General features: G+C 39.7%; 1 protein-coding gene across 4 annotated transcripts in view; it reads right to left on the reverse strand.

Annotated features, from left to right (window-relative positions):
• The window catches only part of DNAJC6 (DnaJ heat shock protein family (Hsp40) member C6), a 160,007-nt gene that overhangs the window by 62,265 nt on the left and 82,328 nt on the right, over positions 1-15,414 (reverse strand). The gene's annotated exons all lie outside the window — the stretch shown is intronic.

Here is a 15,414-nt window from a genome sequence, read left to right on the forward strand (position 1 = left end):
TGGATCCCACTTCTGCTATTAGCTGGATGTATAATCTAGAGAAGTCTTGATTTCCTTATCTGTAGAATAGAAATATTAATAGAATGGCATATAGAAGATAAAGTCACAAAAAATGCTGCCTCTAGCAAAGTCACACAGGCTTGGTCAAAAAAAAAAAAAAAAAAAAAAAAAAAGGCCATGTTATTCCATTTCAGGGTTAACAAAGCCAGACTGGAGATGTGTCTAGCAAGCCTCCCTAGGGTAAGACTCTCCTATTGGTGCATCCACGCTATGGTCCATGGAAACTCTTCACTTTTGATAGTAGAGAAGAACAAATGTTTAACAGAAAGGTGAACCTCTTTATCACTCTGAAGCTTCTGCTTCTCATCTTGACGTGACCTGGTGCCTGGTGGGAGGACTTACTATGAGTTATTTGCAGGACTAATATTCAGGTTCACTCAGATTCAGTGGTACTGGTTTTTGAAATATTGCAATACTTCTGTACTAGGTGGCACGTGGTACAAGCTACAGCTGTGGCCCTGGACACAGCTGCTCAACAGACCAAGAGGGCAGAAGAAGCAGGGGCATGTGTAGCATCCATGGAAGGCTCCAGGGGAGCTAAGCACTGGCAGGCAGAGGCCACAGAGCAGGTGGTGCCAATGAGTCAGGCTTTCTGGATTCAGGCCACATAGGAAGCACAGGCATCCAAGAAGATCACAGCTCTTACAAGTCAATAGCACACCCAGCACTCTTTGTACTGCAATAAAGTGCCAGGGCCCTTGGGATATATATATATATGTATATATATATATATATATATATATATATTTTTTTTTTTTTTTTTTTGAGACAGGGTACGGCTCTGTTACCCAGGCTGGAGTACAGTGGCCCAATCTTGGCTCACTGCAACCTCCGCCTCCCAGGCTGGAGTGCAGTGGCCCAATCTTGGCTCACTGCAACCTCTGCCTCCCAGGCTCAAGCGATTCTCCCAACTCCACCTCCTGAGTAGCTGGGACTACAAGGGTGCACCCATGTCTGGCTAATTTTTGTATTTTCTGCAGCAACGGGGTTTGACTATGTTCTCAAACTCCTGAGCTCAAGTGATCTGCCTGCCTTGGCCACCCAAAGTGCTAGGATTACATGTGTCAGCCACTACGCCCAACCAGAATAATCAATTTAATGGGGAAGTTGCTGGAAGGTTTGGCTGGCATTCCTCATGTCAAACCACGGCCCAGAAATGGAGATCATTCAGCTAGTAACAATAATACTGAACAGAATGTCCAAAAATCAATTAAAAAATTGGAAATTAAACTGGTAATTTGTGCTATAAACAGTGATAATATACATGTGCATGTGTGTATTTATTTACAGAAAAGGTTATATTTTACATGGATATATATTGATTTCTATATTATGCTAGTGTGCCAGTTATTAAAGTTTTTGTCATCACTACAGACACCATGAAATCTGTATGTGCACTATTTCCACACTCACTTTTCAGGACCTTAATGGGAGAAGTACTAGACTATGATGGTTCAGCTCTTTCCCAAGCTATGGGAGAATCACAAACTCAGGGTCTCAAAGAATATAAACATAGGAGAATGAATTAAGTGATTTCCTAAGTCCCCTCCACTTCTAAAATTATTTAACACTATCATCCTCATACAAAGGCCATCTACTAAACATGTACTCTAGGCTAGACACTCAACTAAGCAGTTTCCATAAACAACTAAATTGGACCCTTGCACTAAGCACAGTGGCAGGTGGGAGTCCCACAGAGGAAACTGAGGTTTTGGTGAAGTTTAGTAACAGTCACAACAGAATGAGATGAAGCTGGGTTTGGCTGGACCAAGAGCCTCTGCTCTTATTCACCTCCCCATCCTGCCTCTTTCAAGAGGTACTTGTTGTCTCTCATGCCTCCATTCTCCCACCTCATTCTGTCCCTCCATCCTAGGACTCAGAGCAGTCAGCTTGCATTATAATTACTTGTGAATGAGTCTACCTCCCCTCAACTCAATTACTTGTTATTGAGTCTTCAACAGCAAGAAGCATGTTTCATGCCTCTTCACAGCCCCCTAAGTACAATATATGGCACACAGTAAGCACTCAATAAAAGTATGTGAAACTGAGCTGCTATGGAATGCAATAATCAAAGAGAAGATGGCAGAGATGGCAAGGAAGACCAAACAGATCAACTTTGGCAGTGACCTAGTCTTTGCTTAACTGTAGGTAGCAAATATGACCAGACGCTTTCACTGTTTCACTGTCTCCTCAAGCTTTTCAGAATGTCTGATTGCAACACTGCACCCACTGAGAAAGCCTGTCTAAAAGATGGAGATTTCATGAAATACAACATGAGCTTTATTGTAAAGAAGGCTAATATTTGATGGGAAATGTTTATCTTCAAAGAGATAAGAGGAGCTAATTAAGAAACCAATACTAGCTCCTCTTTCCCAAAAGGATCAACAACATGAAAAAAGATTGATAAGAGTAGAAAAAATGAGAAATACAAAGTAATGACTACATTAAAACCAAAATGGACTCTGCGTATAATAAAGATAGGGCACAGTGTTCATAACCAGGCTGTTGGTGCTAGGGGAATTCTAGCCAAATGGATGTAACACATTTTGTTCCTTCAAGGATCAAGGAAATCAGGCTACAGATGCCAATCCAAATTCTAGTCAATAAACTCTCATATAAAACTTTACATGGATATTGCTAATAATTTGATTCAACAGACAAAGTAAGTACTTATGATGTGCCAGAGAAAAGGGGTCTAAATAAGGAATCTTTACTCTTCAACACATGGACCAAATAAAAGGTTCAGCATTATGAAATAATAATAACCAAATCTGTTCAATGAGATCAGAATCCCCAATAGAAATCTGAAGAAACAGAAAGGGTTCTGCGCACCACATGGAACCTCAACTCCAGAAAGTGAGGGGCCATCGTTTTTTTCCTCCCTGCTCTAATCAAAGGATCAGGGCTTAAATTGCTTAAAATGGACTATGACATTTCCCTCTTACTTACCACCCTGGAACAGAGAAAATGTCCTTGCCATTATCTGACCTTGTCTATGATAGAGAACAGAGATAGCAGAGGACTGATGGCCTGCTTTAAAAAAACTGCAAAGAGAAAAATAAGGCAAAAATTTTCTGTTCAACATTTCAGTTCCATTTAAGAGAGACGGGAGACAATATAGACACCAAAGGGCGACTGAGAGAACTCTATCAGTCTTCCCAAATAACCCCCCATATACAGGTAGAATTTTAGAAGACCAGTATGCTTGTTATGCATATGCAGTTCTAAGAAGTGTTTCTCAATGAGATCACTTGGACTTGGGAAGGGGAACATCACACACTGGGGCCTATCATGGGGAGGGGGGAGGAGGGAGGGATTGCATTGGGGAGTTATACATGATATAAATGATGAATTGATGGGTGCTGACGAGTTGATGGGTGCAGCACACCAACATGGCATAAGTATACATATGTAACAAACCTGCACGTTATGCACATGTACCCTAGAACTTAAAGTATAATTAAAAAAAAAAAAAAAAAAAAAAGAAGTGTTTCTCAAACTCCTCCCCTTCCAGCAAGATTGTCTTTTTTTAGCTCCAAGACAGAAATTCTGGAGCTGCCACTGCAAGCCAACTTCTGAGAGAAAGATCAAATTATTGTTCTCCAGAAAAGTAGCAGCAGTGGTTGTGGATGGATATTGTTTGTTGTTTACAAGATCAAGGTAAGTGTATATATGCTATGTGCTACATATAACACACACATGTGCTACACATATACTAAAGTGGCCTTCCTACATGTTAGGCACCATGCTAGGAATATACAGCATCCCACACATTAAAACTGAAATACATTTTTGCTCTTATTTTTCAGATAAGGAAACTCTGTCTCAAAGAGGTCAATTCAGGCAAGCAGGCAGGCTCTGTGGCACAATGGATAGTGTATTGGACTTCTAGCCTAAATTAAGAGAGTCAAAGGGGTTAATTCATTCACCAGGTTACTTGGTTAGGATATATCCAAATGTCGGTGTGAAGACAAGATTTTCATTTCATCAGGCACAGTCAGGAACATAACAGTCAGAGAGCTGGAAGTCCCCCTTGGACAATGAGAGGAAACAACCCAGACTCATAACACTTTAATACTCAATGGGATATTAGCAATGTATCCCTATGCTTCAAATGGATGCACCAGGAAAATAAAATGACTTCCCCAAATCATTGCCATGACTTAACTTATTGAAAAAACAGCCTTATTGACACATGAAATTTACATATAAAACTACATATTGAAAATGTAAACATTTTGTAAGTTTTAACATGTAACTGTGAGGCCGGGTGCAGTGGCCCATGCCTGTAATCCCAGCACTTTGGGAGGATGAGGCGGGTAGATCACCTGAAGTCAGGAGTTTGAGACCAGCCTGGCCAACATGGTGAAACCCTATCTCTACTAAAAATACAAAAAATTGCTGGGTGTGGTGGTGGACACCTGTAATCTCAGCTACTTGGAGGTTGAGGCAGGAGAACTGCTTGAACCCGGAAGGCCAAGTTTGCAGTGAGCCGAGATCATGCCACTGCACTCCAGCCTGAGCAACAAGAGCGGAACTCCATCTTAAGAAAAAAAAACAAAAACATATAACTGTGTGTGTATACACACATGTATGGATGATTCATTCTTGCAGTATATTTGATCAAATTATTCTGCTGTGGTGTGGTATTCTATTGTGCATTGTCTATACACAAGATGGTGAAAACACAGAGTACAACTCAGCACTCTAGCAAATATACGCATACACATACACCACACTCAAAGGGATCTCACACCAAGAAACATGTCAGATAAAAGTCCTATCCTTTGCTAAATATAAAATACCTAGACCTCCTGGAGAGTAGAGATCCTCTGACAATTCCTCGGAAAGCCGGGGCTACTTTGAACACTTTATAACTACTTTAAATAATTTACATCAGCAGTTCTAAAATATGATCCCACAACCATCAGTTTCAGAATTTACTGAAACTGGGGTCTTTACTGAAAATGCATATTCCCGATTTCTACTTCCCACCAGGATAATGGTATTGGACTTGAGCTCCTGTGATAAGTAGGTAAGTTATATGAAACATCTGTTTTTAGGCATTAAACAACAGTCTAAAAAGGACTGAGATCTCTGAAAGAAAGAAAACACACAAGGTGAGCCTCACAGTTGCTCCAGCTTTTTGCCTGGAGGACTTTCCTATTACCATAAAATGATCTAGAGCCCAAGTAGAATAGTGGTCCTGCTGAACTGTGAAGGCAGGGATCAAAATACAAAAACTGCTAAGAAGCTGGAATATGTGGGACAATATAAAAGAAAATAGGGAGAAGCACAGTGTGGACATAGGGGGTGGGGGTGCTGGAGGGATGGGAGGGAAAACACTGCATGGAAATTCACCCTGAGACCTTGGCTGAGGTCTAGGCTGTGAATACGGAGAGTAAGACTTCACAAGGCCCAGCAGAGACTGCCTGATGCAGGTTTGAGAACTAAACCAGCACTATATACCAGAGGTTATAAATGCTGACATATGTTGGAGCTCTAGCATAGCCCAAATGGAAAGCTCTTGCTAAGCACCTCAGGCATTTAGTTGAATATTCAGTGTTTCTGTATCAGAAAGGCCACATCCACGCTAGGAATAAGGACTACATCCTAGAGTAAAGGCTGCATTCCTAGGACTAAGTTGAAAACCACAGTAGACCCATTTTAACAAAGAATAAAATCAAGCCTAATGACCAGAAGGATATGTCAGTAATTAAACTATCTTCCAGAATAAAATTTAACATGTTTTCAAGGAAAATGGTAATCCAGACTTCCAAAAAAGTATCATCACAATGTTTATCATACAATAAAAATAAAACTACACATGTAAAGGAGCAGTAAAAATTGAACAATAAAAGAGCAGTAAATAGAAATAGAACCTGAAATGCTCCAGATGTTGGAATTAGTAGAAAAGAACTTTAAGCTTATTAATATATGTTCAAAGGCTTAAACAAAGAGGTAGTCTTAATGAGCTAACAGCAAATAATATTTTTAAAAAGAAGAAGAAAACTGCAGAATTGAAAAGTATAATATCTGAAATGAAAATTTTGCTAAATGAGCTTAATAGAAGATGGGAAACTGCAAAACAAAATGTTATGAACTTGAAGGCAGTTCGACAGAAATTAAAAACAGAGTCTCAGTGACCTGTGAGAAAACATCATGCAAGCAGTTTGCCATCATGTAAGCAGAGTCTAAGAAGGGATGGAGGAAGAAAATAGAGCGGAAAAAAACTATTTTATTTACAACATTTGGTGAAAAAAATTCAACTCAAAATCAGAATGTCTCAACCTTGGCACTTGGCACTACTGACATTGTAAACTGGATAATTCTTTGTTGTGGGGGGCTGTCGTGGACATTGTAGAACGTTTAGCAGCATCCCTATCCTCTATTAACTAATTTCAAGTAATATCCTCTCCTACCTGAACTCTAAGCAAAGACAACCAAAAATACCTCCAAACATTGCCAAATGTTTCCTAGAGAACCAACATTGTCCCTGGTTAAGAACTATAGCTGCAGATCCAAGTAACTCAGCAAACCCAAAACAGGATAAATATACAAAAAATCACCTTAGACGCATCAGAATAAGACTGCCAATGACAAAAAGAAAGAGAAAATCTTAGTAGCTGATAGAGAAAAAGATACATTACATACAGAGGAACAACAATGTCAATAATGGCTAACATTCATCAGAAACAATGGAGGTCAGAAAACAATGAAACGAATTTTTTTTAGAATGCTGATAGAAAAAAACTATCAACCAAGAACTTTATAGACAGCAAAAAATCCTTTCAAAACAAAATTTTATATTAAAAACACAGGAAAATGTGTGGCTAATTGACCTGCATTACAAGAAATGCTAAAGGGAGTTCTTCAGTCTTAAGGGCAATGTTACCAGATGAAAACTCAGATCTGTAGGAAAGGATGAAGTATACCAGAAATGGCAAATGTCTGGGTGAATATAATGCACCTGAAAGATAACTGTTACAAGCAAAAATAACAACATTGTATTGTGGTGTTATTACACAGATGAAAAATATATGACAAAATAGCACAAAAGATGGGTGGAAGGTAAGTGAAATTGCACTGCTATAACATTCTCTTATTTTATTTTAAGTACACAGTGATAAGTGAAGAATAAATATTGCAATCTCTGGAGAAACCACATACCAAATATATATATAAATATATGTATATTTATATATATATATACACACACATACACACAAATATATGTACCACATATATATACACCCAAAAAGTCAGAAGAATTAAAATTTCATATTAAAAATATATGATTAATCCTAACAAAGCTGAAAAGAATAGAGAAACTAAAAACAGAAGCAATAGTTAGAAACAAATAACGAGAGTAGACTTAATCCCAATTATATTAATAATTATAATAAATCTAAATAGACCAGATACTATCATTAAAAGACAGAGATTATCAGACTAAATTAAAAAAACACAAATTATATGCTGTCTACAAGAGATGTACTTTAATTACAAAGTTACAGATAGGTTAATAGTAAAGGATGAGAAAATATTAATCATACAGTAAGCCAAAGAAAGCAGGTAGGCCTATATTAACATGATACAAATTAATTTCAAGACAGAATATTACAGAGTTAAGAAGTAATGTTTCATAATAATAAAGGGTCAATTATTCCCTAAGATATCATTCTAAATATATGCACCTAATAACACAGCTTCTAAGCATATGAAGTAAAAATGAACAGAAAAGTAGAAATAAAGGGACAAACCCACAATGACAAAAGCAGACTTTTTAAGAACAAGTAGACAAAATATTGGTATGGGAAGAAAACATTTGAACAACAATACTACATTGCCCTAACTGACATTTATAGAATACTGCAACCAACAACTGAAGAACATACCTTCTTATCAAGTGTTTACATATGCTGGGGCATAAAATAAGTATCAACAAATTTCAAAAGGTTAAAAAATGCATATTTTTGGGTGTCAATTAAGATTCATTGAAATGCCTGAAAGCATAATGATGAAATTAAGGCTCAAGTCACTTAGCTTGCTAGTAGCTGGCAGGGCAAGGAAACAAATATTGCTCTCACTGCAAATGGTATGTCCCTTTTGCCATATGCTTGAATAGGGCCTAGACTGGGAAAGATAAGGCAAACATATGAATCACCAGAAAATGCCATCCTTAGTCCAATAAGGCTGTCTGCATTGCCATTGGTCATTCTCTGTTCAGACTCTGCTGTACTATGCTAAAAGCTAGGAGGAGCTCAATTACTTGAGAAAAGTCATGTTAAAAACTTCATACAAAACCACATATCAGAGAGCTCAAGGGACGGAATCAACTAATACAGCAACAAGGAATCCTGAGATTTTGGAACTGGAAGTACAACTGGTCAAGAAAATCTTCATTGTGTGTGTGTGTGTGTGTTTGTGCGTGTGTGCGCACATGTATGCGTGTGTGATTGCAGGGTTGAGAGGAGGGGAGAAAAGGGGGAAAAGAGGTAAAAAGCAGAGACATGAATTCCAGTTTCTACTTTATGAAAAAAGGCTTCATTCAGATATAAATATAAACATTACCTATATTTTGATATTTTTATACATTAAAATAGGTTGCATTACACAATAATATCATATATATCTATAATATAGAAGACATTCATAATCAATGTGGAAAATTTAGGCACACTTAAGGACATATATAAAGAGCACTAGAAAGAAACCAAATGACTGGGTGAGGAGGATAGAATTGAGGCTGACGAAGTGAAAAAAAGAAAATCTAGAATAAAACCAGATGGGGCCTTGTGCTGTATAAAGACTGCAAAGCAGTATGATTAACTCACTTCTCTGCCCCGAGGTCTACTGAAACCAAAGAAGATGGAATTAAGACAGAGAATAAAATAAACAAAGGTACCACTGTTAACATTTTGGAGACTATATATCCTTACATTCTTAGTTCTGTTTTTGTGTATATGCACACATACACATTTTGTGTTGTGTGTCCACATACATAGAAATAAAGATGATACTGTGTATAGATTTGGACCTGCCATATTTCCACTTAGCAATGAAATGTAGTCTTCTGAGTCATTAATATTTTTTCTCTCATATCTCTCATAGTGCTGCATTATAATTATTAGTTGATTTTCTACTGTTTAGACACACCAAGTATTATTATAAAGGTGCATATAAAGTAGATAAGCATTCTGAGGAGCTTATTTCCAGCCTGTGTGTGTCTGTGTGTGTGTGGCAGGCAGGGGTGGTGGAGTGGGGGCAGTGTTGAAGGTTGTCGGAAATAGGAAAGAGGATGGCTTACGGCACAGGTGATGTCTGAATTGTAGTTTGGATGGAAATGGGCTGAAGGGCATTTTAGCCCATTATTTAGTACAAAATAATGTGGGAGAGCAAGCAAAGGTTGAGACCATCACGTCAAGGACAGACATAAAAGTGAAAGGATCATAACTGAGCTCTGATTATAAGCGTACTAGGGAACATGCTAGGCTCACCCAACACTGAAAGATGAGTATTACAGTCTCCCCTAAGCAGATGAGGAAGGGTGGGGTGGGGTCTCTGAAACAGAACGTAATTTGCCTAAGGCACCAACTATAATAAATACTGGAACCAGGATATCACGCTGTTTTCTCAGGGAACTTGAGGGTGTATTATTAGAGAGGGGTGGAAGATGAGACTGGGAAGGTGAGTGCTCCTCAGACCTCAAAAGGTCAAGCTAAACAGTAAGAACTTTTACCAAATTCTGTTACTCTCTCACACTGACATATTGAATGACAAAAAAAAAAAAAAGGATTATCAGCAAATTTCCAAGAAGCTGTTCACAAAGCAGATTAATATTTCCTGAGACAAGTGGATTTCCCCAGGGATAGCACACTCTTTAGGGCATATTTCAACAGCAAGTATTCCATCCCAAGCCAGCCGTAGAAAATTCCAAGGCAGTCCTTCAGTATCTAATTATCAGATAATTGTATTAGTAGGAACCTCCAATAAGTAGTCTCTAGTAAGCCATGCCAGACATAAAAATATTCAATGAGGCTAAGCAAACTCAGTGAGGACACTTCTAAATGCTAACTACACAGGGAAGGCAGACACAGTCTGAAGGTGAATTCTAGGAGAAAACCAAAAAATCCACAGCAAGCATTTGGAGGAAAATCTGCTACCTAAGTGCAAAGAGAACCCACTACTCCTCTGTTTCACTGGTCTCAAGGGCAAAGAAAGCTACTGCTAGCTGTGGGCTCAGTTTCTGGTGTGAACTTGGCTTTGGAGACCTTCTCATAAACGTCTGGCCACTACACTCTCTTGTGGAAAAACCAAACGCTGAGCAAAAGTAAAGTCAATGGGAGGGGTTGATTTCTGTGCTTGGTTGGCGAGACAGGGTGGCCTACCTGGATCTCTCTACACTCTACATACAGAAGACATGGGCTAAATCCCAAAGGCCAAAAGCACACCCTTACCTGGTGGGTAGTAGGAGGTTGGTTCCTACCCTCTCTTCAGACTCCTTCCACTCAAAAAATGACTCTCCACGTGTTACTTTTCCCAAAAATTCTCGACTCAATAATAACCACTCCTGGAGAACCAGGAAAAGAAAAAAAGCATTTATTTAGTACTAGCTTGTTGTGATTAAAAGAACCTAGGATTTGCAAACAAGCATACCCGCATTCACAACACTGACTCTCCTTCCTTGCTATCTGTGTAACAGCAGGCAAACTAGTAAATCTCTCTAAGCCTCAGTTTTCTCAACTGTAAAATGGAGGCAGATAATCTCCTCCTCCCATGTATGTGATGATTAAATGAGATAATGATGGATAAGCATTTGTCACCTAGAAGGCAATCATAAACAATATTTGCCTATGCACGCCTGCTTTCTTATTTCTATATGGCAAAGTGGAGGAGATCCTAATGGACAAAATACACACACACACACACACAAAAGGGAGAGAAGCACAAAAATGGTCTGCAGCTAGGAACTGTCACATCCTTCCATCAGTTCAGTGGAAAGGCCACTTACTTGCTGTATAACCTTATACGGAGAGAAGGCCTACAATACCTTCCTCATAGAATCATCACAACTATTTAATCCATCGTCTGTAAAAGCCCACTCACTGTCTGTTACATTTACAACTTAGTAAATGGCAACTTGAGATAGAGGTGGATGTGGTAGCATTGAATTAATAACATAACTCACAAGGGCTCACCAACTGGGACTCAGAAATATTTTCTTTGGAGATTGGATGGGGATTTGAAATGTATAGAGATCAGGCATCTGGGAAACAGTCCTTAGATGGAAATCCTCATATGTAGACCCATCCTGCCTGAGGCAGGCTTACCAAGCAAAGGTATGAGGTCCCTCCCTGGCTCCCATGTTAACTAACTGTTCTGCCTGTCTTTCTGGCTTAATTATGCTCCAATAATCCTGACAATATTGGCTGGATTTCGCTGTAAATCATGACAGTGGAAATCCTAAAATAAAAGTAAGATTAATGCTATGACCTCAATCTTGGCATGAGGGCTCATTAATTGCAAATCATGGAGTTAATTGAATTCTAGGCATAGCACTGCTAGCTGGATTAAATTTCCTGAGACCTATTTCTTTACCAACATGAAGATAACTGAAATGCACCAATGACAACTAAGCCAAATATTGGGGGTTGCTAAGGAGACAGATAATTATTTCCCTGGCACAGTAGTTGCCCAACCATCAGAAGAGTCTGATGTCACGCTTTGGAGGACTGTCACTATTATTACAGCCACCCTCCCTATCTTCTTCATGCTTAAGGGTGTGATGCAACCTCTCTGAACCTCAGTTTTGCAATAACACTTGTTAAGAATGAAATACACACATGCGCATATATCTACAAGAAGTGCTCAATAAAAAATAGCCATTACCATCATCCTATCTTCGACTCTTTGCCATCATTCATTATTATAAGGACCCCTGGAGGGAGGAAAGAGCTGTGTGGCTTTCCTTCTGCAGGCTGCACCCTGGTGAGCTACAGAAATGGCACCACAAATGGCATAGAAAAATCACTGTACACCCAGGGCCTCCCTAAGTTCAAGGCAGCTTCTGTTTCTACTTAGCATCTGGCCAGTGCAGATGCTAGTACTGTAGTCCCCTCTTATCCATAGAGGATACACTCCAAGAGCTGCAGTGGATGTCTGAAACCACAGATAATACTGAACCCAACTGCCATCAATTGGAACACGTTTCTGTTCATGTCTTCCACTCACAAATTGAAGCCTTTTCCATCTTAATAAAGCACTTACACACTGTGGCCATAACATTTGCCATCTGAGATGTAACGGCAAAACTAGCATGAATTCCTTTTTTCCTTCTTCACAATTTCACAGATAAAAGATTCATTCTTACCATAGATCTGTACAATCTCGGAATACCATTTTTTTTCCTTTTTTTATTAAGTCAGGAACTTTCACCTTTTCACTTAAAGGAAGCACTCTACAGCTTTTCTTTGGCATATCCAAGTTGCTGGCATCACTACTCTTGTGATTTGGGGCCATTATGAAGTAAAATAAGGGTCACTTGAACACAAGCACTGCAATAACTGAGACAGTCAATCTTATCACTTACACAGCTACTAAGTGACTAATAGGCAGTAACATAGACGTTGGACAAAGAGATGATGCATATCCCAGGCAGGACCAAGCAAGATGGTGCAAGATTTCATCACACTACTCAGAATGGCACACAATTTAAAACTTAATGGATTATTTCTGGAATTTTCATAATACTTTCAGACCGCAGCTGGCAGCGGATAACTGAAACCTTGGAAAGTGAAACCACAGGTAAGGTAGTCTACTGTTTGTCTCTTCTCTTTCCTGCAGTCTGGTCTGTGTGGTTCCATCTGCTCTCCGGACAAAAAAATTACATGCATAAATCCTCATCCAACACTGACAGATGAGTATTGCAGTCTCCACTACACAGGAGGAAGGAGGAAGACTCTGAAATTGAGAGGAATGTGTATCAGGCAGTGGTGATGGTACATACTAGAGCCAAGGTATTATGGTGTTTCCTCACAGAACTGGGTGGACACAGAGGGTATATTAGAGAGGGGTGAGAGGTGAGACCGCAACGGTGAATGATGCTCAGATCTCAAAAGCCTTGAAAGTCAAACTAACCTTCAAAGGAGTAGATAAAGAAATTTAGAATCACTGGAAAGGGTGAGGAGATTTTTTTTTGAAAGCTGCAACACAAAATTAATTGAGAATACACAAGAAGAGCTTAGCGAGAAGACGGTGCTTAATTTCTACCTGTAGCAAGTACTCAGCATAACACTTACCAGGGTAAGCCATCTAAAAAAGGACACTTAATTGAACTGAATTGAATCTGTCAAGAAACCAACAGTTTCTATTCACTTTTAAACCAATTTCAATTGCACTGAAATGCAGCAAGATGGTAACAGCAGTAGCCATCACTTATTAAACACCCTCTGATCCCTGGGAACTAGACTACAAGCTTTATGTCCATTATCTTACTTAATCTTCACAATTATATTGCCAGGTAAGTTTGATTATTCCCCTTTTACAGAGCAGCAAACTGAGAACTTGTCTTAGACCATTTGGGCTGCTATAACAAGATGCTATAAATTGAGTGGCTTATTAACAACAGAAATATATTCCTCACAGTTCTGGAGGCCGGAATGTCCAAGATCAAGGTGCCTGCAGATTTGGTACCTAGTGAGGTCCCACTTCTTTATTCATAGAAGGCTGTCTTCTCCCTGTATCTTCCCATGGTGAAAGAGACAAGCAAGTTCTCTGGGGCCCTCTTTTATAGAGGCACTAATCCCATTCATGATGACTCTGCCATCATAACCTAATCACCTCCCAAAGGCCCTACCTCCAAATATTACCGATTAAGGATTAGGTTTCAGCATATGAATCTGGGAAAGAGGGGGACACAAATATTCAGCCCACAGCAGGACCAAACACAAAAATTTAGGTCATACAGCCAGGCTCTTCCCTACATCTGTCTTACTCCAAAGCCTGTGTTCCACTGACAACATTTTGCTGCCTCCTATTATATTTGTTAAAAGCTTAAAAAATAAAAGGAAACAGTCAAACCCAAAAGCACTGCTGGAGAACAAAAAAGCCAGACCTTGGCCTGATGTCTGCTCTGCATTAATCTAAGGTTATTTTCAAGAACAGACAGCCGGGAGTGGAAAACTGCTACGCATTCACTGCGTAGCAAAGAAATTAATGAAAACTAGTTTCTAAGGCTTGAACAGGCAGGAGTGGAAAACTGCAGTCCAGTTATGATCGTGGTCCCTCACAAAGGGATGATGACAGTGTCTCAAGATGCTCTTTCCTAATTCAGCCTCTCCTTGCTGCCCAATCCCACCCACCCCACAGGCACACACAGCCTTTAGGGTCAATAGCTGCTGTCTTTGACTCTCATGTTCAACAGCCACATGCACCAGCATTCCAGGGGCAGTGGCAGTAGAGCACAGAAGGTGGGGAAAGAGCATGAGCCCGGAGAACCAAACTGTAAATATGCTTTCCATTTTCCCCAAAGGACCACTCTACAGACTTGGAAACCTGCCCATTGTCAAGTCCCTTTGCGGTGTGAAAGTACATCAGTGCTGACAAACCCAGGGTCACATCCTTTTTTCTTTGAGAAGACTATGGCCAAAAGAGCTGATAAGTCATTAGCAGCATCTGGTCTCCTCTGCTGCCTTTTAGATCCCAGGTAACACAATCAGAGCTCACAGGAGGACCATAAAAAGGGTCTCCAAAAAATGCAGGTGACAGGCAAGCAGGTGGCTTTCCATCATGAACAATATGCCCTCTGTAAAATCCATAGAATGGTAAGAATGATACATTGAAAGGGTTTGGTTTCCAAAGAAGGAACTAGGACCACGGCTAGCTTATAGATTGGAAGAGGGCAATGCAGCCCTCTGGTGTCTGGTATCAGTCTTCACTCAAACCCTGGAACAAGCCCATTTCTGTATAGCGTAACTATACGAGCAAACACCGTTGTTCTGGGGGAATCCAGTCTTCACCAGGCTCCCACTGTGTGCTAGGTTCATGCAAGATGCTTCACACACACTGTTTCATTTCACCCTGAAAAGGACCTTAATAAAAAGGCTATCAGTCCCAGTTAATGGGTGCAGAAATGAGGCTTAGAGAGGTTGCATAACCTGCCCAAGCTAAGAGTTCTGGCAAAGTGGTGCAAAAGGTTCCCAAGGTTAAGTATCAGCCTAGGTACCAGGCTACGCATCAAAATAGCCTGGGGTGCCTGTTTTAAAAAATGCAGATTTTCAGATTTCTTTCAAATCAGAATCTCTGAGAGTAGAGCCTAAAGTCTACATCTTTCAACATCTCTCAGTAGCTTCT

This window comes from Rhinopithecus roxellana, chromosome 12 (assembly GCF_007565055.1).
Source record: "Rhinopithecus roxellana isolate Shanxi Qingling chromosome 12, ASM756505v1, whole genome shotgun sequence".
Lineage (NCBI taxonomy): Eukaryota > Metazoa > Chordata > Mammalia > Primates > Cercopithecidae > Rhinopithecus > Rhinopithecus roxellana.